At 41.8% G+C, this 23,680-nt stretch overlaps 1 protein-coding gene across 1 annotated transcript in view; it reads right to left on the bottom strand.

Annotated features, from left to right (window-relative positions):
* Brinp2 (BMP/retinoic acid inducible neural specific 2) overlaps positions 1-23,680 on the bottom strand; it is a 92,971-nt gene that overhangs the window by 67,713 nt on the left and 1,578 nt on the right. The gene's annotated exons all lie outside the window — the stretch shown is intronic.

Raw genomic sequence — 23,680 nt, 5'->3', positions numbered from 1 at the left:
TTTTTTTTTTTTTTTTTTTTTTTGCTCTTGGACAATCTGTTACCAACAATGCTACCTACAGGCCATCTTGGCTATTCATCCATGACTTGGGCCCTGAACATTTTTCTCCACTCAGCTTTTGACCTGCCTTGCTCCATAGCTGGTCATTGACTTCTGCTTTGCCCTTTGGCATCTGAAACCTCAGGCTTGGCTCTTTACCAGATGCTTTTCAGGAACTGACTCTCTCATTGTTCAGGCATTGGTGTTAGTTTCATTTCATTTAAGCTCCTCAGAGTTAAACAACTTGCCTAGAGCCACAAAGCCAGTGAATGCCAGGCTTTGGATTCAAACCCAGTTGGAATAAGAAACAAAATAGGCAGACTAGGGACTCAAAGCTTAAGGTTAAAAGTGGGCAGAGAGAAGGGAGAAAGATACCCAAAGGAAAAAGAGGGCAAAGGACTCATGCTTTGGCCTTTGCGATCCAGTCTAGGGCCATCATTGAGTTGTGGGCATATGATTAAACTATAAAATAAAAACAACACTTGTGAAGCACACTAGAATTAAGACATCTAAAAGCAGAATTTTGCTCATCAAAGAACTTTCCTAGGTACACCGATTTATTTCAGGGATATGTGGTAGTGGCTCACCAATATTTTCGGAGCTTCCGCCAAAAACCTGAAAGCACTTGTAAATATAATTAATGGTGGCAAATATTTGTCCTTTAAGGGAATAATTTATGTTTGGATAAAGAGTCATTTAGAACCAAATATGATGAATAGGAAAGAGACAGTGAAGATGAATAGGGTTTGTTTAGGAGAGCCCTGGGCTGCAAGCCCCTCAGGATGTTATGCAGGTCATTTAAAATTTTTATATCCATAGGCTCTGCCATGTCGCTTGTCATATAGTAGGTGATCAATAACTGTTTGAAGGAAAATGAACAAATTCATGAATGAGTGGCGATTTTTAATCTGTTTTGAGGCCCAGAAGTTGATGTTTTAAAAACAAAGTCTAAAACTGTTCTAATTTGTAGAATATTATTGAAGAAAGCCAAGAGCCTCAATGGGACAAGAAACTGGTGTCCATGATCTGCCTGTTTCACAGACATGTATGTGTGCTTCTGTGTTTTATCATTTTACTGTCCTACATTTTCTGTACATATGCAAATATGTATGAGCCACTCACATACATGTGAAAAGAGAGTTAAACCTTCTTAGTTATGGGTAGCTGTTCAGGAGAGAGGGGCAAGAACAGAGGCTTATTCAAATCAAAAGGGGATAGAGAAAGATTTGATACACTGAATGGTTAGACACAAGGTTTTGCTGAAAATTATGGTGCATATCATCCCCTTCCTGACACCAGGCAAGATATTTCTCATCCTCTTTGTGAACCTGTCCCTTTAAAACATGAGTGTTGCTTTCAAACTGAGACCAGGACAGTACACACTGTCCTAGGTCTAGATTGGGGTCCTCAGAAACATTTTACTGGGGAAAAGAACCTCCTTATCTATCCTCTCTGAATTGTGCATGTAAAAGTAATGCCAGAGTAAAATATCCTATTTATAAAAACAACCAGTACTAAGATCATATCATAGAAAAATATTTTTAGGGTGTTGGAAGGAATAGAAAATGTGCTTTCCTACAAACTACTTTATAATTGTTATTGGGGAAAGCAGAAAACAAAAACCTTCCAGCCTCTTGTATTGCATAATGATGAGATAAAGAATGTCAGTGTTATTCCTTTGCGCATGACACAAACAATAAGATATACAGCCAAACATTTCATAAGCATCATTAGCATCCTCTTCACGTGTTAGTGTCTGTCTAGTTCTAATTCTGGCTTTCCATTGCAATAGTAGCATGTAAAAGTCCAAGGTCATGAACTGGGAAGAATGGGAGCTTCATTCTAGTTGCAGCCTTCACCAAGGAAAGATTGACCTTGAGCAAGGAATTCCCCTAAGCAAGCTGTTTCCCTGAGCTTTAGTTCCCTTCTAAATAAAAAGTAATGGTTGGAGTAGATAGTCTGTTTCACCATGTGACGGGAAAGACAAGCCTAGAACCTCACAGTTCTGTAATTTTCCCAACAGCATCTGCTGTAAAGACCTGAGCCTTCGTTGAGGGCACACGTGCCATACATGGTCAAGTTTTCTCTATTGAATTTTCCAGAGTGATGCTTTAGTGGCATGGCACAAGTTCAAAAGAGGGCATTCTTCTATTTCCTTCTCCATACGAAAAGAGGTAGATAAATAAAGATTTTGTTAAATGGCTCAACAAGAGGAAACTAAGAATTTCATGCAATTATATGGTTACTGAAGTTTCTTCGAATTGAATTACCACAGACGCCTGTTGGGCATTCCTGGCCATGTCCCCTGTAATTCCATTAGTATTACCTCTGTGGATCCTATAAATGCCATTAACATAAGGCAGATATTTGCTTTCAATAAGATAACACAGATGATTTTGTCTAATTGTCTCTCTAATCCCTCCCCCTCACAGCCTGGGAAATGGCTTGCAAATGCTCAAATCTAGGCTTTTATTATTGCTCATCAAACTGCTTTGAAAACATGACAGTGCTATTTGGGGAGATTTGGGTCTTTCCCTTCACCCAACCCATGCTTGTAGCTGGTGACCATGGGATGGGTGCAGTGAACCATTCTGACCGAGATCTCTATCACTTAAATAGACACGGAGAGTAGTAAAAGGCAGGCAGATTCTGCCCCATTTCTTACTGTACTGCCTGTGGATAAAAGCAGTTTATGCCTCACCACCTAGCTGATTTTCCTCCTCCCAGGTTCCTCTAACCTGGTAGGTAGTGTTTTATTATTGTTACAACCAGTGCAAAAATTTCATCTTGCTGCCTTTGTAGCTTGGCTATCATTCAGTCAAATCTTAGTTATTCTTGGGTATTTAATCTTGATATTTCTAATCTACTTTATCTTTTAGTTATTCAGGGTATTAGAGTATCTACTCTATGTTTTTGACTACCTGATACTACATTCATTTCTGCGTGTTGGCTGAGCAGCGTAAAAACTTGATGTATTTTGCCCTTGTTCATAGCTACAATGAAATATTTGTGGGAAAGCTTGAGTAAAATCGGTTTTAAGTATTCCACAAATTGCATTTATTCATGTTTTCACCCACCACTAATAAATAATCCAAAGTTGAACAAAAGGTCTGGCCACTGATCAGTGGTAGTAATAAAAGTTGAAACTCCACTGTATCACGGAGATGAGTGATGTTCTTAATAAGACTGTAGCTAGGACAGGCTCATTTCCTCTCCACAATACAGACCCAGACATCGCAGTAAGGGGCACAGAGGTTAGACTGAGTTTGGGACTGGAAAGCTTCCCAGTGGGTCTTTTATCCCACCTTATTTTTGTGAGTCATTTCTTCCTGAGACTAATCCTCTAATAATTACCAGGCTCATTGATCAACAGCAGAAATAGGCATGCACTAGTACACTGAGAGGTGTTTATTAGTATTGGGACCTCAATGAAGGAAATCAGATCTGTCTCCACTACCAAAAGAGGTTCCAGTCAGAATAGTCTTGACTTTAAAAGATTCATGTGGATCCTGCACCAAAGATAGAAGGTAACAAGAGGAAATGAGGTTTACAGTAAGTTCTTATTATATCTTCTCATAGCAGAGTCACTATTGGAATAATTGCTCCACTGCGAACATGAACTCTACACTTAAGCTGTTTCCCATTATTTTCATTGTTCCAACTGATTGATGCCACTTATAAACCTATTTGAAAGAAATATGGCCTTTCATTATAATGTTTTATTTTTTAATGTCAGGTTAAATCAAGATATGTATTGAGGAAACTATAAGAAGAATATGTCTTATTTCTATAATAAAAATAGATTTGGTCTTGGTCATCAAAACCGATAAGGCCACATTTCTAATTTGAAATTTTCAGCTGGAAAGCTGCAAATTTCCAGTGTTTCTAAGTAGGTTTATTCTGTAGACTTTAGAAGTGAAAGAATAAAACACATTTGGAAAGAGACTGCGAGGCTATTAAGTCCTGGCTCCCCAAGGGCTACTGTAGTTTGTTCTCATCTTCATATTCTCCAGAATTTTATCCTGTTAAATTTGAGCTGTCTTAAGCAGTACATTTCCCAGAGGAAGAGGACTTGGGAACAGAGCTTGTTGTTAAAATGCCTTCCAACCCAAAGCCTAGCAGTGCCTGAAAGTTAGCCTGAGAAATATTTCTATAAGCAAATAACCACTTCTTCAATTAGGACACAAGTTTTGACAGGGATTTTAAGCTTTGAGATTCTAGATTTGTAAACTAGTATTCTGGCTGAGAAGCCAGTGGACGCATTATACTGTCCTACAGGAACTTGGCACTTGGGAAGTTTATTTAATGACACAATCAGAACCCTTTAAAATATGAAGGTGTTAGGGTACTTCTCTTGACTGTTGAGGAAAATACTGGGCTTTAGCTCATTCATTCAAGACGATGTAATTAAAAATAGCTAACATTTATGGGCCAAGCAACCATGCTAAGGTTTGAATTATCTAATTTATTCCTCACTCTAATCCATGAGGAAGATTCAATGTTCATCTACATTTTCTATATGAGGATGCTTACATCTGCTAAAATGACTCACCCATGATCATGAGTGGAGTCCAAAACTGAAATAGGGCAATCGGACCCCAGAGTCTGTTCTCTTAAGCACAGCACACTGTTTATCACTTTGTCTGGATCCAGGCTGTATTCCGAGACCCCAAAGCTCACTTTTGATCCCTTGAGACTAAGGTCTGTCAGTGAAGAGGAATTTCCAGAAAAGTCCACTTTGTCTATAGCTGATTCAAAGGGGGATCAACATGCTTTTCTTTACCAACTCCCACCAGAGGAAAAAGGAAAAGAGAGAACAGGAGTCTGCCAACCTCAACAGATGGTCCGTGGGCTGTTTTGGAGATGGAAAGAAGGTTTTTGCTGGCTGACAAAGAACAAGAGAAAGAGATTGAAGAGAAGTGTGACATAAGCAGAAAAAGCTGCACTTGAAATATAATGTACAAGGAAGAGGATTTAGGGATAGGGGCTGTGCTAGGCAACAGATGGACAAATAGACTTGAAAAGACGTTTTTTAAATGTCATGTTCCTGCAGCCTAGTGAAGAAAAGTGAGTGGAGAGAGAGAGAGAGAGAGAGAGAGAGAGAGAGAGAGAGAGAGAGAGAGGAGAGAGAGAGAGAGAGAATAAAAACAAGAAGAGCAATATTCTCTCCATGGTGTTTTTGCAGCTTCTAAATTGGAAGCCTTGAGAGACCTAGAATGAGTCCTCCCATATGGGAAGTTAAGGATCCATAATCATGCCTAAAGGAAACTTGCCCTAGCAAGGAGTAGGCCTAGAACAAAAGAAAACATGAAAATATTCAGAGGAAGCATGAATTTTATCAGGCTGTATCCATTGTTAACTGAGTTCCAGAAGAAGGTTTTTTTTTTTTTTTTTTTTTTTTAGTTTAAATGCACTTTATTTTTCGACAGCCTACATGACATGTTTTGTTTTTTTCCCTAAAAAACTGCCTCCACTCCAAGTAAACCATGGTTAAAATAAGCAAAGTGTTCAAGACGATATCAGTCACATTTGTCTAAAATCCCGGTATTGTGTGGATGACAAGCAGCAGCCAGTTAATGACAAGTGATAGATCCAAGGAAACCGCCAAGTTGGTTAACATTTTTCCATTTCTAAACCATTCTTAAAGAAAATCATAAATGAGGTCACACCATCCTTATGGTAGTCCAGGAGAGCAACCGTGCCATCTGGATACATGTTTGCATCAACAAAAAATTGATAGTTTTTGAAATTAGTAAGGATGTGCTTGATTTGTTCTGCAGCCCCTGTCATAAAAGGTTTTACTCTTTCTGGTGTTTGTTCTTCAAGTTTGCCTTTGATTGACTTCATATAATCTTTGATGTACATCTTGTAGACCTCTTTTGTGAAGCTGGTTTCCTGCAAATGATGGTTCGTGACAATATCAACACCAGTGACCACTGTGCTTTCAGAAGTAGATATAATAGATAATATTAAGATATAATAGAATCCCTGTCTAGGTGGACCTTTTAGATATAGATAGCCCCTGTTACCAAGCTCCAAGGACCTTCCCAAATCTTGGTTGAGAGCATCCTGATGATGTGATGAGCATCCCACACATTCTCCTTCCTTTTTCCTTCACAAACCCATCATAAATTATGTATGCATATGACTTAATGTTAAGATGGTTTATTCATGAGTTTGCCTCTGGAGACAGGAGATAGACAACTTGCTTTTGTGAGGGTCTCTCTGGAGAGTGACAGCTGCACAATGTGTGACTCCATCAGGCTCGATGAGGAGAAAACATCTCAATGTAGGGGCCTCTATTTAAAACAATGATCAGTGTTCCCTGGTTCCCCAGTTGAGAAGTCTTTATACTGACACACTGCTTGAGGTAAAAAAATAAAAAAAAAAAAAAAAAGATTTTTCAGGATCGGGACAGGGCAGATTGTTGTTAAGGAGGACAGATTAGTATCTCTGATTGTTTGGATCTGTAACAAGCCTAAGAGTGGTTTACTGTCCTAGAGGTAATTTACCATTGATGACTGTGGTTCTTCTCTGGAAGAGAGTGAGAACCATCAAATGAGTCATTCTTCTACCTCTCAGTAAGGTTCACTTTGGGCAAGGGTTTGGCCAGAGGCAGGGCTGTCTTGGACTCTATCCATTCTCGGATGTTTGGTTACTACAGGACTCAATAGGGTCTTGACAAACAGGTGGCTCCATGGGAGAACATTTCATCAGCTACATCATAGGAACATCAAATGCATCTTCTTTTTGAGGTCCTTTCCTAGCAGTCTTTGGTCATTCATTTGGATTTTTAGAATCCAATATAACTGGAACTATCTCTTTCAATTAAGGTCATGCACTGTATAACAGTAATTGATAACTGCATGAAAACATTTTAAATATTCTTTCACACTTAGGGCTGCATTGAAAGCATCCATTGTGTCTCTCCCTCATCTTGCTACACCCTGGCCTTCTTCACCTCTCCAGGGATGATCCTGAGCTGCAGAGTTCTCCACAATTACTTTATGCTTTGTCCCATGTTACCTTAATTGAAAATATCAAGCTAACAAAGACGAAAAGAGTTGACTGTTTTATAAACATGTGGGTGAAAGGGGTGAATTTTACTGTAAACCTGTAAACTACAGTTTCTGCTTTTAGAAAATAACTCTGAGGAAAGATAGGTGTGGGTTTATTTTCTATAAATGATGACTGACTTCTTAACCTATGCAAAGTACTGAGTTGAAAGTTCTGTGAATGAACACAAATGGGAAATGTAATATATGCTGTATGCTTTCAAGGAGCCTACAGGGAGATTAAACAAGAAAACCTCAGAAGTTAAGAAGCTCTGTGAGAGTTACATAGATATTAAAGGATCGTGGGACAGTTATTAGAGGCAATGCTGTGGAGCCTCAGTTCACGAATGCTTTTCTTTGCAATTTGGTTCACAAACAGAAGTGTTTGGCAAAATTGTATTTTTATTTGCAAACTCCGCATTGGGAGACAAACGCAACCATGACCATCTTTCCTACACAAACACAAATGTGGCCGTTTTTAAAAAAATAGTAGAACAAATTAAGTTCGTGAATTGAGGAACCACTATGCATTACTTTCCACTGTGGGAAAACTCCAAATATCTTCATGGCTCACTCTCCCATTTTCTAGTCTTTGGACAAATTCTACCTCCTTATTGAGGATTACCCTAGCCATCCCATTTAGTCTTGAAATCTTCCTCTACTGCTGTAATCTTTGCTATATTTTCCCCATACAACTTACTACTTTCTAACAAAAATATCGCTCTTTATTTTTTGTTATTGTTTATTGTCTGCCTACCTAACACCAACAAAATTCTACACAAGGGCAAGGATTTTATTTTATTCTTTGTCTGCTTTGTTCATTGCTATTTCCCTAGCTCATAGAAAGTCCATGGAATCTCAAAGGAGCTCAATAAATATTTGTTATTCTCATTAGATGAGCCTGAAATTGAACTAGATAGAATGAATAGGAAACTGAATAAGTTGCAATACCTGCTGTAAAGAACTCACAAAATGACACTAACTACAAAGATAACGATAATAACAGCAAGGATAGTAGTTATTATTTATCAAGCTCTTATGGGCTAGTCATTGTGCTCAGCTCATTTCACTGTCATTTAATTTTCTCAACAATCATTTGAGATAGATGCTATCTCTACTTTATTGATGAGAAAATAGTCTTAGAAAATTTAAATCACTGGGCTTATGTAACACATTGAGAAAGTGCTTGTGCTGGAATTTCAGTCCAAGACAATAAAATCCATGGATTATTTTTAAAATTTTTAAATATTATAAATTATAGAACATTTCTAAGCATACACAAAAGTAAGCATGCTATGAATCCTTGGGTCCCTGTCAGTGAGCTTCAATCAAAAATGGTAAACCCATGTTCAACCTGGTGCCCAGAGTTTATGGGCTTCCCCACTTTCTAGATGGACAATTGAAAGGAAAATAGCATGGAAACTCATTTTGGTAAGTATATGTGCTTAGCTTGTGAGGAAGAATTTTCCGCTCAGCTTCATCATTGCCAAGAGTTTCCATGTCCACAGAAAAAAAAAGTTTAGAAAGGAACACAAAGTAGCTAAGGACAAGACCAGATCTCTGTAGCTGGGCTTCTGGGACTCATGGCTGATGGTAAGTCAGACGACCAGGATACACCATAGCACTTTATCTGAAGGGGTAGGCACAACGTACTAGAGTGGGAAACAGCTGACTTAGGGGAACTGCAGAGTTTGGCTTATAAGAGGAGGATGCTATACAGGTTGATTTCCCAGAGACCATGGTATAATTTTGATTACCTCTTTCTAGGTACCCATCATTAGAAAAAAAGCCAGAATTTAGGTGTCCCTCGTGCTTCTGCTTCTCTTCCCCCTTTTCAAAATGGTTGAGAGAAAAAATTAAGAATTTGAATTGGTAAAATTAGACCTGGATATAGACTCTGTCTCTCCCACTGGTGGGACCTCAGGTCCGCACTAAACTTTCCTAAATCTTAGTTCCCTTACTATAAAATGGACATGCTCTTAAGTTTACAAGTGTAGAGTGTCTCCAATGATGTCTGCAATATGTTGGTTCTGTGGAAATCAGGCTTGGGTAATTCTCTGTCACTGTCACCTGATAATTTTCCCTCATTAATAAAGAAGATGGAGGCTCCCAGTGGGTTATGATTCTAACAAGCATTTTTATACTTTTACAAAAGAGAAAATTAAACTATCCAGGAATCTTTCTTGGACTGTAATCCCCAGTGGCCCACATCCAACATGCTTTTTGGTTACTCCTTCTTTTTTTTTTTTTTTTTCCAGTACTGAGGATTGAACTAAGGACCTTATGCTTTCCAGGCAGGCTCAGCACCACTGAGCTAAATCCCCAGCCCTCACCATGCTTTTTAGAAGCAATCCAGGATCTTGGAGCCCAGATGCATTTTCCTAAATTCTCTCTTATTCCCCAGGGCCATAGCTTTGACCTCCTATTACCTCAATACTAATGCCTTTGAAGATACTGACAAGAGATGATGCCATCCTTAGGCTCCAACAGTGCAAGAGGCCAAAGGCTGCCACTGTGCCAAACACTGGGACACGGCTAACCCCAATAAAGGTATTGCTAGTTTCTCTTCCCCAGTTTTGTATTCAGATTAGGAAACTGAAAGGCAAATAGCTAAAACTGGAATCATGCCCTTCAAGTCAGCTTGTTCCCCACCCCTTTGGATTCACCTCCTTGTTCAGGAGCAATGAGGGGATTGAGTGGAGCAGAGTAGCAAGGGCCAAGCTACTTATTTCCTTTCAAGGTTTTAGCAGGATGGCCGGATCTTCAACCCAAGTTGGGATTTTGTAGGCATAAGGTTCTGCATGTAATTGCTATCCATGAATCATCCTTGTCAGGCTGTTTTGCTAAGCACATTTTGCGTTTAAGTACAGCAAATTCTTTCACAGTTTCAGGTGGTCATTATGATAAATGCTCTGATGAATAAAGGGCAATGATCACAGGCCCGCGTGTATAGGAGAGTATCCTGAGGCACCGAAGCAGCGCGGCTCCTGAACAGGTTATGTCTGCCGTTCCTTGCTAGAAATAATCTTTAGAACCTGGATATTGGCAGAGACAATGTCTGATGAAGTGATTAACAGGATAGGCTCTTGCTGCCGTTTCCCTGGGTTCAGATTCTACCATGCTGCTTCCCAACTCCATGATCACATTAGCATATTATTAGCCTTTCAGTATTTCACTTTCCTTCTCAGTGCAACGGGGATTATAAAAGTGTCTGACTCATAAGATTGTTCTGAGAATTAAGTGAGTTAACACATAATTAAAAACAGAGAGTAGTGCCTGTAAATATTAAATGCTTAATAAATGATGGGTACTTTCGCAAATGGCTCTCCAGATTGTAAGACACTGTATCTCCCCATGCTTCGTGATTCTTCCAACTCCACACTCACGTGGCTTATTCTTTTTGGAAATTAATAGGAGAGGTACAGCTGAGCTGCATTACCACCCTTACCCTGCAGGTGCTGCTCACTTGCTCAGGGGGGTGCTTTTCATAGCGACATCATCAGCATTTAATAAGTGGCAAGAAGGAAGAATTTAAAGCCAATATATAAAGACAAATTTTAGACAAAGTTAAAACATGTTTTTTATTGTGGAACTTTTCAGACCCTCAAATATGCTAAGTGCATTGTAAACCTCGGGACGTGTATGGTGGTGGTGGGGAGACCACCAGGTTCCCCAATTTTTCTAATCACAAAACTTTTTTCCCACATAACACCCATTAACCATTTCAGGAATGACTCATTTTCTACTAAACCGAGTTTGGGTAACACTTCACTCAGATTGCCTTAAAAATGGTATTATTCAAAGTGAGGTCTTTAAATCATCTGCTTGTTAAAATGCAATTTTCTGAATCTCACGCAAGACCTACAGAATCAGATTCTTTGGTGGAGGGGCTGAAGATTCTGCATTTTAATAAGTTCCCCAGGTGCACATTAAATTTTGAGAACCACTGCCTTAAAGGAAACACTTCCCTAATTTTGCAATTCTGTAAATTTGAAATCCCAAATATTAAACATTGTTAATAGGAAAGATGCTTGTTAAATGCCCAGTAGTCCGTACTTTAATGAAAGTGTGTACAGCGAAGTAAATGACCAGGTTTGGGAGATCTTTTGTTTTGTTTTTAATTGCATAAACATAGAAGTCTTCCCTGTGCTTTATATTGTGCCGGAAAGCTAAGGATACAATGATAAATAAGACTGGAATCCTGCCTTCAAGGCATTTCTATCTATAATTAAAAAGAGAATCAGGCAGACAGCTTGGTTTGCTCAGCCTTAACCACATTCACCTTTAACAGTCAAGCCCACAAGGGAGACAGGAGACTTATTCCAGGAATGAAAGGAGAGAGCAAAATTTCTTTTATATGACTCAGTCCTGAATGAACCACCAAGATACTGGTTTTGTTTGCTTTTTGATATCGGTGGCGGGGGGAGAGAAAAAACATGCAGTAAGGAACCAGACAAAAAAAGTCAAATGAAGCAAAGGGTGTGAGTGAGGAGGAAGGAGAGGGAAAACCTAATAATTTGATGAATTATGCTAAAGGAAAAAAACCCAGCCCTGCTGACTCTGTCCACTTTAAGGTGAGAAATAACAGGATTAGAATGTCAAACTGCTGAGTCCTGCAGACCTAACCATAAACCTCCTCTAAGCTGCTCAGCTTTTTTCTTCTGCAGCCACTAATTAAATCATGCCTTGAAAGAAATGAAATAAAATAAAATACAAAATGCTTTGAGTCAAGTGCATTGGACACCTCAACCCAGAAGGGGCTGGGATTCCGGTAGACACGCCTGGGAACAGAACATGAAAAGGCCTGCAGGAAGGGTGTCAAGACAGTAGAGCCCTTGTGTCTGTCTTCAACTTCCCATAACTGCTTCTTATTTTATGTGCAACCTTACAGCATCTTCTTTTCGTAAGTAGCCTCTTTGCCCTAAATCATAGCAATTGAAAATATGTAGGATTTCCTTCTCAATGTGATTTATGAAGCGCTGTAAGCCAGAGGATCCCAAAGCATATTTAAAAATAGTATTTCAATTCCAAGGTGTATTCATGTTTCCATGAAGAAATTACCGAACTTAAAAACTCACCTGAATCACAGTAGCTCGCCAGTCCTGTACTTTGTGCCCCATTAGCACTTTTTGTTCATATGATTACCTTTATGAACTATTTGATTTCTTACACATAAAGCTGGCTACATTAGTAGGTTCCTGAATTGCTTCTCATTTATTTCATGAAAACACAATATTTGTGTTCCCTTCTTGGTAGATGGTGTTTTCATGAACAAATAAAGCACCTGAGACACCAGGAGTCCATTTTCTATGCCAACCCCACTCCTGTGTTAGGCAGGTCTGCCACCAAACGAGAATGCAACTGACTAAAACCCTAACAGATATTTCTGGCCCTGTGTTCTTCTGTTGTTTGCCTGAGAAAAATCTAGCATTACTCTATATGCATATGGCATGTGTCAACTGTTTTAAAATTAGCCAATTTTCCTAAGCATAAAAATAGATTTTTGTCATATCATATGAACCGTATATCACAAAAACAAACCATTTTTTGTTATGACTTTTTTCTTTCCAAAATGCATTAAGTCAAATCCATTTCACTCACTGCATTTGTGAGATACGTGTAAAGAAAGCAAGCAGGGGGAGGAAATATCTCACATAGTGTCATTACCTGGGAAGAAATCTAGTTCATTAACCAAACCAGTTTATACCGAGGAGCCTGTATTGTTTCACCTGCTTTTAGATAATAATAAATGCAGTATTTGTATGCTGTCCTGCTCAGAAAGTTTGAGATAGGGCAAAAACAATTTTAAAATAAGATTAAGAAGAAAAAAAACCACTGTCATTTATTGAGCATTCTCCCTACACCAGATGGTATGATAAGTACTAACTCAGCGTTATTTTATTTCATGCTTGACACAGTCCTCTAATGTGAGTTTTACTATATTCGGTTTCCAGATGTGGGCTCTGAGGCTTCCATGGTAAAGTAACTTGCCAGGATCCCATCGCTAGTGCATAGCAGAGCCCGCCAAAGAAGGGGACCAGGCTCATCTGAGCCTCCCTCCCCTCAGTGACCCCGTCATGCGTGAACTAAAGGCCATTAGCCTTCTAAAGGCAAGCTAGTGCGACAGGTCGGTGGCATCTGGGTTTCTTCTCCTAATTAACATTATATGCGCGTTATCTCCGAGAACTGTGGCCTGGAGGAGGCCCTCTCTCAGAGATGCATTCTACTCCTACCTGAGCCTCTGCACACGCATCCAAACACTACGAGGACCAGTACTGGCGCCACCTGTGTACTGAACAGGCAGCTGTCGGTTTCATCTGGAGGGGCCTGCCTGCCGTTCCTCTCAAAAAGGAAAAAATCATCAGGCTCTTACTTGGGTTAAAAAAAAAAAATCTGTGAATTTCTCTTTTGAAATGCTGGAGTGTTAATTGGGAAGGCAGCACGTTAAATCATTATTAGTCATTAATACATCAGCACAAATTAGTTGATCGGGTTGCAGAGAGGTGTGAAGGGCCTGAGGGAAAGCTATCATCTTGACGGAGGTGGTGGGGAGTCTCCAAGGAGGGCAGGCTCTGGTTGCTGCGGAGCTGAGCTCGAGGCCGGCAGCTGAGGAGCACGATGGGGTGGGGCGGAGTGGGCACAGCCTGGTCTCGCTGAGGTGGCTTCAACAAATGGAGCTTTCTCTCCCCGCGCCCGCACAATCACGCATACGCACGCATAAGCACAGGCACACACAGAGCGCTTCTGTGCCCGCCGGAAGTGTACGTACAGACAAGGGTTTTAGGAAAGGTTGCCTCGCAACCTCCAGGCTCGGAACCGCGCCTACGCCTCCGGGCTGCGGCCCGTCAGGCCTGTTACACAGCCTCTTGCCTCTAGGGGTCTCCAGTGCCCCGAGCCTTCAGGAGGTTGGCGACCTTGCTGCGTTCTCCCTCAGGTCCGAGTCCCAAAGGGCGAAGATTGCTGACCAAAACCGCGCGTGCAGAGAGCTTCCGAGGAGCCCATCACCCCCTGAAACACTGCTCACCCACTCGGCCCTGCTCCTGCCAGACGACGACCACGTATTTATAGTCAGCTAAGTGGCTGAATACAGAGTGATGGGGAGGGCCAAGTGAACTGCCCACCGCAGGGCTTACACGGAGCGCTTCTGGGTTGCTAGACCTCAAGGGGATTCCAAGGACAACTCTCTGCAGCCCCACCTCACGCCCTTCCAGTCTGCAGCCTCTCCCTGTCCGGGTGCAGGCCAGCTAGGAAAAGGCTAGGAGGCTCAGGATGCTCAGGACGCTGAAAAAGGCCCTCGGAGTAGGGGACAGAGCTGATCGCACCCAGTCACCAGCTCCTGTCACTGGAGCTAGACCCTGAGAGCCTGGTCCTCCTTGAGGTTGAGGATGAGGAAGAGAAGGTCTTGATTGAGGAAGAAGGACCACAGCCTGGGTCCTTGGGTACCTGAATGCCCCATGCAAAATGTCATTGAGTAGAATCTCTCAAACAAGGAAAAAGAGAAAAACTTTGAGAGAGGTGATATTACCTCCATCCACTGTTGAACTGAAGGGCTTGGTGGCCGAAGTCAGGCTCCCTAATTCATTTTGTGGTGTGAGTTCGAATCCCAACTCCACTACTTACTAGCCGTGAGATTTCGGGCAGCTGACAACTCTCTGTATCTGTTTTTTCTCATCTTTAAAAGGACAATGATAACATGTACTTCATAGGGAGTTTTTAGAATGGGAGGAAATCCACAGCTAGCACATTTCGTGTCTGGTACAGTTCCTGGCACACAGCAGGCATTTTATTCATAGACACTGAACTTCATGCATTTCCAGTCACTGAGATCAGGCAGAGTGGTAATCTATCCTAGTCTTGCTGAATGTGACAGGTGTGTCTGGGTTGGTGAAGGTCTTATCTTTTAGGATCAATTTTAATATGTCACCTCTTACTTTAAACGAATCACAACTCTCGCTTTTTAAAGGACTTCTGCAATGTAATGGCTTTGCTTGTTTGTTTTGTTTTAGCAGACTTTAGATTCTGGGGAGTTTCTTCAGGTAGCACTTTTCAGAGAGGGAGGAAGAGTGACAGGTGGCAGAGCTCCAGACCCACAGGGTCTCCAGCCGCCGACATCCGTGCAGGCCTGCTTTACACCACTGGTCCTAGGGGGACATTTAGTGATCAAAGTCTTACACTGACTTGTTTGAAAGGTTAAAATCTATCACAAATATGTCCTTGTGTAACTCGGGGAAACCATTCCCTCCAATCCTGAGGACACTCATCTCTGCGTTCATTTGCTTTAAAAGCTTACTCTTCCAAAAGTGGAGCCCACCTGTATTAAAAAATGGTGGCACTGGAATATTCAACCCATGGGTATGCAGGACTAGGGATGTGTGAGGAATTGTCCTGGGAACTGCAGCATTTTTGAGCATGCATCAACCCTTGTGGCCCGCTCCAGACATCCCCACGAGTCTAATGATTCTATCCCACTCTTGAACTCTTGACAGAAGTGGAGCAGCTCCCTTACTCGGCCTCAAAGGTGCCATTTACCCTGGAAATGATCACACTGCAAAGCACAATGTTGAAAAGTATGGCTTTTGTACCTGACACACCTCAGGTCGAATCTGAGCTCAGCTACATTCAACATGTGAGAACTGGGATGAGTTATTGAATCCCTCTGAACTTTAGTTTCCTTGCCTATAAACAGAAGACAATGACTCATGTTGGTGGTCTTGTTATATGGTTAAATGTGACAATGTTTGGAAAGCAGTTACCATGGCACCTGGCTAATGGTATCTTTTCCCGGGGAGTGTCTGATACAATGGACTCCAAACAGCGTGTGAGGAAACTACTATCCAACCCTCACTGGCCAGAACTGGAGCCCATCATTGCCATCCTTGGGACAGTCTTAATAGTGCTTATACTGAGGGCCACAAACCCAGCAACTACTATTTTATAAAGCAGGTACTTTGCTGACATTTTCCGGTCATTGTCTCCAAGACAATGGGAATACTTAATAGTTAGCTCATAAAGGTTACCCAACCTTGCTAAGGTCACACAGATAGCAAGCAATCAAGAAAAAGTTGCAACCCAAGTTTGTTTGACTCAGAAGTCAAGGATCTTTTTTCTCCACCCAGGTGACTCTCAGAGCTTCTTGGATTGCAAGAAGGAGGGCGTGGTGCCCAGCAAGAACCCTGAGCCTCACATCAGCTCCTCTGGGCTTTGCCTTTCTTTGTTTCATTCTGCAGAACAGGAATGGTACCTCCTAAGGTTGGAATGAAAGTTAAATTAGATAGTACAAGGAAAAATGAACCTAGGACAATTTTTTATCATAAAATAGTTTTGGAATGTATATTAAGTATGTATGAACTTGCTCCACCTAAATTTCATCTGCTTTCCAAATCACTTTTTATTATGAGAAATATCCATACCTCTCATTGTATCTGTGGATATATATGTGGTGTGCAAATGAATATGAGTATAGATGAATGTATGTGTGTGTTATATGTACTCATAGAGCAAACTGCCACCCAGCACACTGCCCGCATCTCACAAGCAACGCCCTCTTCATGCCCCTCCATGATCAAATTCCCATTTCTCCCTCCAGTCCAATTCACTTCTCATCTTGTTAAAAAATAATTTTCTTTTCCCCTTTTGCTCGTGCCTCTGGGTTGTCTCCAGCGTTTTTGCTGTGCCTGTGCCTGTCAGGTTCTGAGTGACACGTTGTTCACAGGAGAGAAGTAAAACAAAGTGGTTCGGCAAAGCAGTGGTGAGTGTGTGTGTGTGTGTGTGTGTGTGTATACCCTGTCAAAAGCAGCAAACTGGACACTTTGTGAGATGTATCTTAACCTAAAAGAACAGGAGGGACAAGTGGACTGGTGGGGGGGGTTGGGAACATTTGTACTATTTGATATTCCTGTTCCTTGAGACCTCTGAGGACTGAGTCAGGTACCTACAGAGGAGGGGTGGACATCAGAGCAGCCAGAGCCCCATTTACCTAGAGTAAATAATTTCCTCTTTAGAACCCTAGTTTCAGCCCCATTTGGATTCAGATTCAACCCTATCCTCATTTCTCAATTGACAAATCATTTAAACATTAAAAATATTAAATATTACCTCCTCTAAAGGCTTTATCTGACCACTGCCTCAATTCTATACTCTTTCCAATAAAACCCTATTTTGTCTTCTCCAGTATCACCATCTGAAATTGCATTTGTTTATTTATTTGCCTACATGATTATTTTTTGTGGATAGCACAGTAAGGATTCCATATTTAAACTTGATTAGAACACCACCTCTTGGGCCGGGGATGTAGCTCAGTGGTGCCACCACCTGCCTCACAAGTGCAATGTCCTGTCCTGTGTTCAATCCCTGGTACGGAAGGGGGGGGACCCAAAAAAACCACCTCTCACACTTACTAGCTGTGTGATTTTAGACCTGTGTTTAATCTCCATGGACCTCCATTTTATCACCTATAAAATGGGACTCACAAGCTTATTTACTTTACAAACCCATGAAGATACATAAATGAGTGAACGTGTATGAAGTCTTCAACATGGTACCTGACACATAAGTACTGTCATTATTAATGTCCAAAGTAACCATTATTACCATAATTAGCAGCGAATCTTCCTCTAGCATGGAAACAGCCTGATGGCAAGGTTTGATCTGTGTTCTCTGATGAACCCCCTGTGAAGAATAGGACCCAGCATGTACTCATAATCATGTATCCAGTATAGTCAATACATAATTCGGAAGCCACCAAACTCAAGCCCACCAACAAGTGCAAGAGTTAGTCCCATCGACAGATCACTGCATGGTGGTGAGTGCAGTGAGCGGAGTTTGAGCTCCGTGTGTGGGAGTGTGGAGGAGGAAGCAATTAATTCTGTCCCAGAGTTTCAGAGAAGCCTTCACAGAAGAGATACTATTTACAGAGGCTGGAAACTCAGCAACCCTTTAGGAAACAGAAACCAAGAGAAGGTTCTTCAGGGAGCAGCACAGCCCTCCCAGGCCTGGACCACACTGTCCTTTCAAGTGGCTGTAGGGATAAGGGTAAGGTGGGAGAGAGGCACAGAGGGCCTGGTGGACCAGCTCAGGAAGGAGCTCCTTTTGGTGAGCCTAAGAAATCTAGATTTCATTCCCACAGTAGTGGGAAGCCACTGAAGAATTACAATAAGAAAGGGAGCAGTATCAGATTTACCAGTAGGAAAGATCGTCCTGGCTGCGGCAAGGAGACTGAAGTAGTTAGTCTTTGAGACAGGAAGTAGTGAGACCAAGTGCAGGGAAGGGCCTGGCCAGAGAGGACAAGAACCTGACACCAGAGAGTGGCAGGCAGGTGAGAGAAGCTTATGTGCTGAGAAATCCTTAGGTGATAAGCCTTGCGCAGTCCTGGAGATGGATGTTGTTGGGGGCAGTGTGAGAGACTGTGGAACTCGGGGGTGTCTGCATTTCTTAAGATGTCTCTGGAAGTCTGGTCATATTAACCAAATCAGGATATTGTGACCTTGCGGGGCTCAAACTGAGGAACTTTAGTAGGAAAGGGGTTAACATTTGTTGGGGATCCACAGTGTACCTGCTATGTTTTGCCCCTTACGTATTTTCTTTTTTTGTTTTTAAACACTGAGAATAGTCCTTTGAGCACTGGGACATGACTGTCTTTATTTTTATAGGTGCTGATACTGAGTCTCAGAAAGGCAACAATGCCTCTTTTACATGGTTAACATTTAAGAACCTTGAGCAGATCAGTGTGATTAAGCAAGACTGAACAGAGTGCATAGCCAGAGAAGATTAAAAATTACAGTAGTATAGGTAATTTGGGGGCAGATCACAGGAAACCCAGATAATAACTGGCCTGCAGGAGTATTGTGAGAAGCAGGTGACGTGCAGCTGGTAAAAAGCACTTTGTGAACTGCAGAATGCTGAGCAAATCTGAGTCTGCCTAGTTGTGGCCCACCCTTATCGCCCTGCCTAACTATAGTGACAATATTAAATGTGTAATTATTAAATAAAGTTAAATCATATGTCTTTCCCTATTCTTCTTACTGATAGTTTGACAAAATAATCCTAACACATAGCAGTGACATTTCTTTGTCTCCACCACAGAATCAAGATGTCGGGTTTGAGAAAAGAAAACTCTCAGAAGGAATGATCATAATGTGGCAGAGATGAGAAAGAAGATGATTTGAAAAAAATAACAAACAAAAAATCAAACACATGTAGCTGATCTCTGCTGCTACGGCCTGATACTTTGGGGTGAGGTCCTAAAGATTAGTTACTTGGTTATTTCTACAGTCAGGCAGAAACTCAAAAGTACTGGGATAAATCACCAGGCCTCCCACCTGCTCTTTCTTTTCAAGTGAACTGTGAGCTACAATGCTTCGCAAAGGCGTGGGGCTGAATCACAGCTAATGAGTCTCTCCTCAAATAAACGTAGGCCAAGGTACGTGGTTTGCACCCTCCTTTAAATTTCAGAAATACGTGCCCAAGGTTTGCGCTGGGCTGCTCTTGACCTCTCCCTCCGTGTTCTCTCTCTTTTTATGTCTCTGGCTCCTCTTGTCTCATGCCTCTGCCCTATCTCTCCATTAACCTGTCACTATTCTACAGGGCCTTGAGCAAGAGAAATAACTAGTCCAAAAGAAATAATTAATTTTTCTAGGAGACACAATGAAAAGTAAAAAGAAATGCATAGAACTAATCTTGGTATATTTTATTTAATCCAGTATATTCAGGATATATCATTTAACATAACATAAATAATGATTGATAACATATTATGCTTTCCTTTTTTACAACTAAACTTGAAAATCTGGCATGTATGTTTACCTGTACAGCACACATTTCCAGTGCTCAAAATCTACCTGTTGCTAACGGCTACCATATTGGATAGTACTGGTTAGTGCCCAGTCCCATGAGGTATCAAATTGCTGGCCCAGCCCAGCATTTCAGATGTATTCACACCATGTATGAGGTTCAATGAAAGGTATGATGAGGATGGCTGTTGAAGACTTCGTGTTATAATAATGCTACTCAACTTTACTTCCTTCTGCATGGCAGGGTGAGAATTTAAAGAGCGGTCATCCTGTCCCTAATTGATCAAAGACAACATACTGCAGCCTGCAGGCTGAAGCATCACTGAGCTGCCTCTCACTTCTTTCCTAAATAGGACACAATTTAATCCACAGCAACTAATCACATACCCATGTGCTTGGATCTCTTATCTACCTTAGCACCCGAAGATGCTAGTGGATGCTCCCGAAAAGCCAAGGGTAAAGGTGTCATATCCACAGTCCAGCCTCATGGTCATGTAATGCAGGAAACAAAGGTGACTGCAAGGTTTGGGGCAGGATTTTCCAGAGAATTGTCCCTGGGGACTTGTTCCCAGCATGAACTCCAGGGACAAAACAAACAAACAGACTTGGGTCCTCGGGATTTTCCTCTTGACTTCAAGTTATGGTATAACTTTAGGCAAGTCATTCTACTCTCATGCCCAGTATGGACTTGCTCTCTTATAGGAATTGGGCCCCTCAAACCATTGCTTCAATAGAAACTGGAATAAACAGCCTGAATAGAAATCTCAAACTAACTGAAGACCAAAGAATTGGGTGGTTGTGTTTCCCGGCCTCTCACAGAACCTAGGTTTTGCCTGACCTTTTCTCTGGAGAGAAGCCCACTACAGGAGCCAGTGCGTGGATGGCTGGCCACAGCCTTCCCCTGGCGGGCCGGGGCCCTTGGCCTCTCCTTGCTGCTTCCCAGGCTGGCAGACTGCCATTCCCTTCTCCTGCTCAGCTGAGCAATCACAGTGCCCTGTGGTACAGCTGCAGGCAATACCACACCCTATCCCTTCCTGCTTTTTTGTGGCCTTCTCCTTTGTGACTGCTACAGCATATGTTTTATTAAAAGGGAAAGGGAAGGGGAGACAAGAGGTTATATACATGGGCATGCTCAAGAATCTTAAGATTGAAAATCTTCTGCTCAATGCAAAATGCCTAAAGGCTTTGGCATTTTGCCGGCTCTAAGTAAACCCCAAGAGGAATATTTGGGTGGGGAAAAAGGAAATGGAGGAAAATCAAAGCTCTCTTCAGAGATTCTGATTTTAAAAGATGAGAAGATTTTCTCATGTTCTCTTGAAACTTGCCTGCTTTCCCTCAATATCCTCATTCAAATTTTTGGGTACTATGCTGATAAGCTCTCTGACCTTGAACAGCAATTTTCCCGTTGTATGTAGATCAGACAGACTTGAGAGTGAATAGAAGGCCAGATAATTTCCAATGGCTCAGGAGATTCCTTATATATCAGAGCCCTCTGTCTGCATCCTGGGGCAACTCTCTCTAAGCCAATACATATTGAAAATGTTAAACCAGGTAGAGAGTATGTCCACGTGGCCAGGAGAGAAGTGGCTTGGGCAGATCGCAAGAAATAGTGCAAGCTTGAAAGTGTTGAGTCTTCTCCCTTGGTTGCAGTTAGTGTGTGTGAGGACCCCTCTCTCCTTATCTAAAGAAATCCCACCCTTTGCTTATGGCTCAACTTAACTCAAATTCTCCCTCCTTTTAACACTAGTAGCTCTCATTATTTGTAGAAATCAACTGCACTCTTATTAGGTCAGACTTTTGACTTCTCATGTTTTGTATTACTCTGTAGAACTTGTATTGTCATGTACCCTTTCCCAGATTAAAGCCGATTTTTCTAACTAGACTGTAAGATCATTGAGGGCAAATGCTTGTAAGACTTTTATACCTCACTACCCCTACACAAGTGAAACCCTGGGTCACTGAAACTTCCCAGCCTTGTAAAAACTTGTATAGAAAAACTAAATCAGATCACAATTGCTAAGATTAAACCATTCCCCAAAATAAGCCAGTAGATAGTGGGGTGAGCTTAGGAGTAATATGAACCAGATCCCATTCCTTGGTTTTCCTTAATTGCTTTGTGACCCAGTGTAAAGCAGTCCTCCTTTCTGAGGTTCTCTGCTCTCCCTTTTCAAAGAAGAAGGCTAAGGATCACTCTAGCTCTACTTCTTAAAGTAGTCAAAGGTAAATGAAATAATAAGCCATGTGAAGATTAGTTAGAGGACTTCTGTGAAATGTGCCCAGCTCTTTGGGAAAAGATACCTTTAAAAATGTATACAAGGTCTTATTGCTTAATGAAAAGAGTCAAATCACCAAAAATACAATGCACGGTGTTTTGTTAAGCCCTAACCAGGAAACCTCAACAGTAAGAATCCCAGCCAGCAGGAAGTGCCCACGCAGATGTCTCCAGTCCCTCCAGATTACCTCTTGTTTGTGAGCTGGAGAGGGATTTTGGAACATTCTCTCAGAAGGGATCTCTGTTATGTGATGCTCCCCAGTGGCTAGTCTGTGCCTTGGGAAAGGGGATCAGCAGGAGTTGATGACGCAGGCTCTGTGCCCTCTGGCCTTGCTCAGTAAACAACCAGTCAAGAGACCAGAAAGGGTGATCCAGATGAGCTCCAAGACCCAGTGTAGAAGATGCTCCCCGTCCTCAAGACCAGCTTGATGTTAGCAGGGCAGAAACCTTCTGCCCTCCCCAGCCTTTCCTTCCCTACCTCCTTTCTCATTTTTGCACTGCAGCACACACTACTTCATTCTGAGAGAAAAAGTCAGCTCCATTTTTGGTAGGAAGGGAAGCAAGAGTCAAGAATGCTTCTATCTTCTCCATGACTGCAGCCCAGCTGTCAAACCCTTGGAGCCAGCTGCTCTCCAGCAGGGGAGACTATGGTCTGACATTTGCTTCCTTACTTTCAAGCATTTCTCAGTATCCACGCTCTGCCTCCTCAAAGAAGCAAAGCATGCATCTTTTCCCAAAGTGGGCAGCAACTACAATATTGATAAGACAGGATCCTTGTGGCAGCATTGCTTGGTCATGCCCTTAGTGCTGCAAAGCAACTTATTCTGGGTGAAAGGGAACTTCAGAGGCTCAGACCTCAAACAAATAACATACACACAACTGTGTGAAGTCAAGAGGGAAAACACAAACTCCAGCATCACTTTGCTGTTGCCTGATGTCATCAGACAGCCCCCCAGGGGATTTGGTAAAATACTTTAACTGCTTGATTAGTAGTGGCATTGCATGTCTTCTACAGAACGTGATCAGAGAGAGTCACTCCAACACCCACATGTGTGGACAAGGACAGAGGCTGAAATACTTGACTGACCATATATACCTTTTATCCTTTGGTTTGGTCTATATGGACATATCACTGTTCCTGCGAGGTAGGCTGGATTGCCTGGTTACAAGCATGGCCTTTTATAATTATTAGCCTTTAAATGAAACATTTGTTTCTGCTAAGGGCACCCTGCTCCCAGGGCTAGGAAGAGCATACACAGGGATCTTTACAGAGGGGTCTGCTCAATCATGCTACAGTGCATTAGCTTGATTATTAGTTAATATTTGGCTTAGGTCTATATACCCTGGATAAATATGTACCATGCAGAAGGGCTGCTTGGTGAGGGGAAAACTCCTCTGGGCTAAAATCACAGCTCACAAGTTCATACTCCTACTAGGGAGGAACACTCCAGGCATCCGTGGCCTGTGCTGGGTGCTGCACATGCTTGTTCCTTCTATGGACTGCCAGCTTCCTGCATATATCTGTA

The sequence above is a fragment of the Fukomys damarensis genome, unplaced genomic scaffold (genome assembly GCF_012274545.1).
Source record: "Fukomys damarensis isolate Sample0158 unplaced genomic scaffold, DMR_v1.0_HiC HiC_scaffold_11, whole genome shotgun sequence".
NCBI lineage: Eukaryota > Metazoa > Chordata > Mammalia > Rodentia > Bathyergidae > Fukomys > Fukomys damarensis.
The sequence above is the reverse complement of the archived record's forward strand: the minus strand, read 5'-3'. Positions and strand labels throughout refer to the sequence as shown.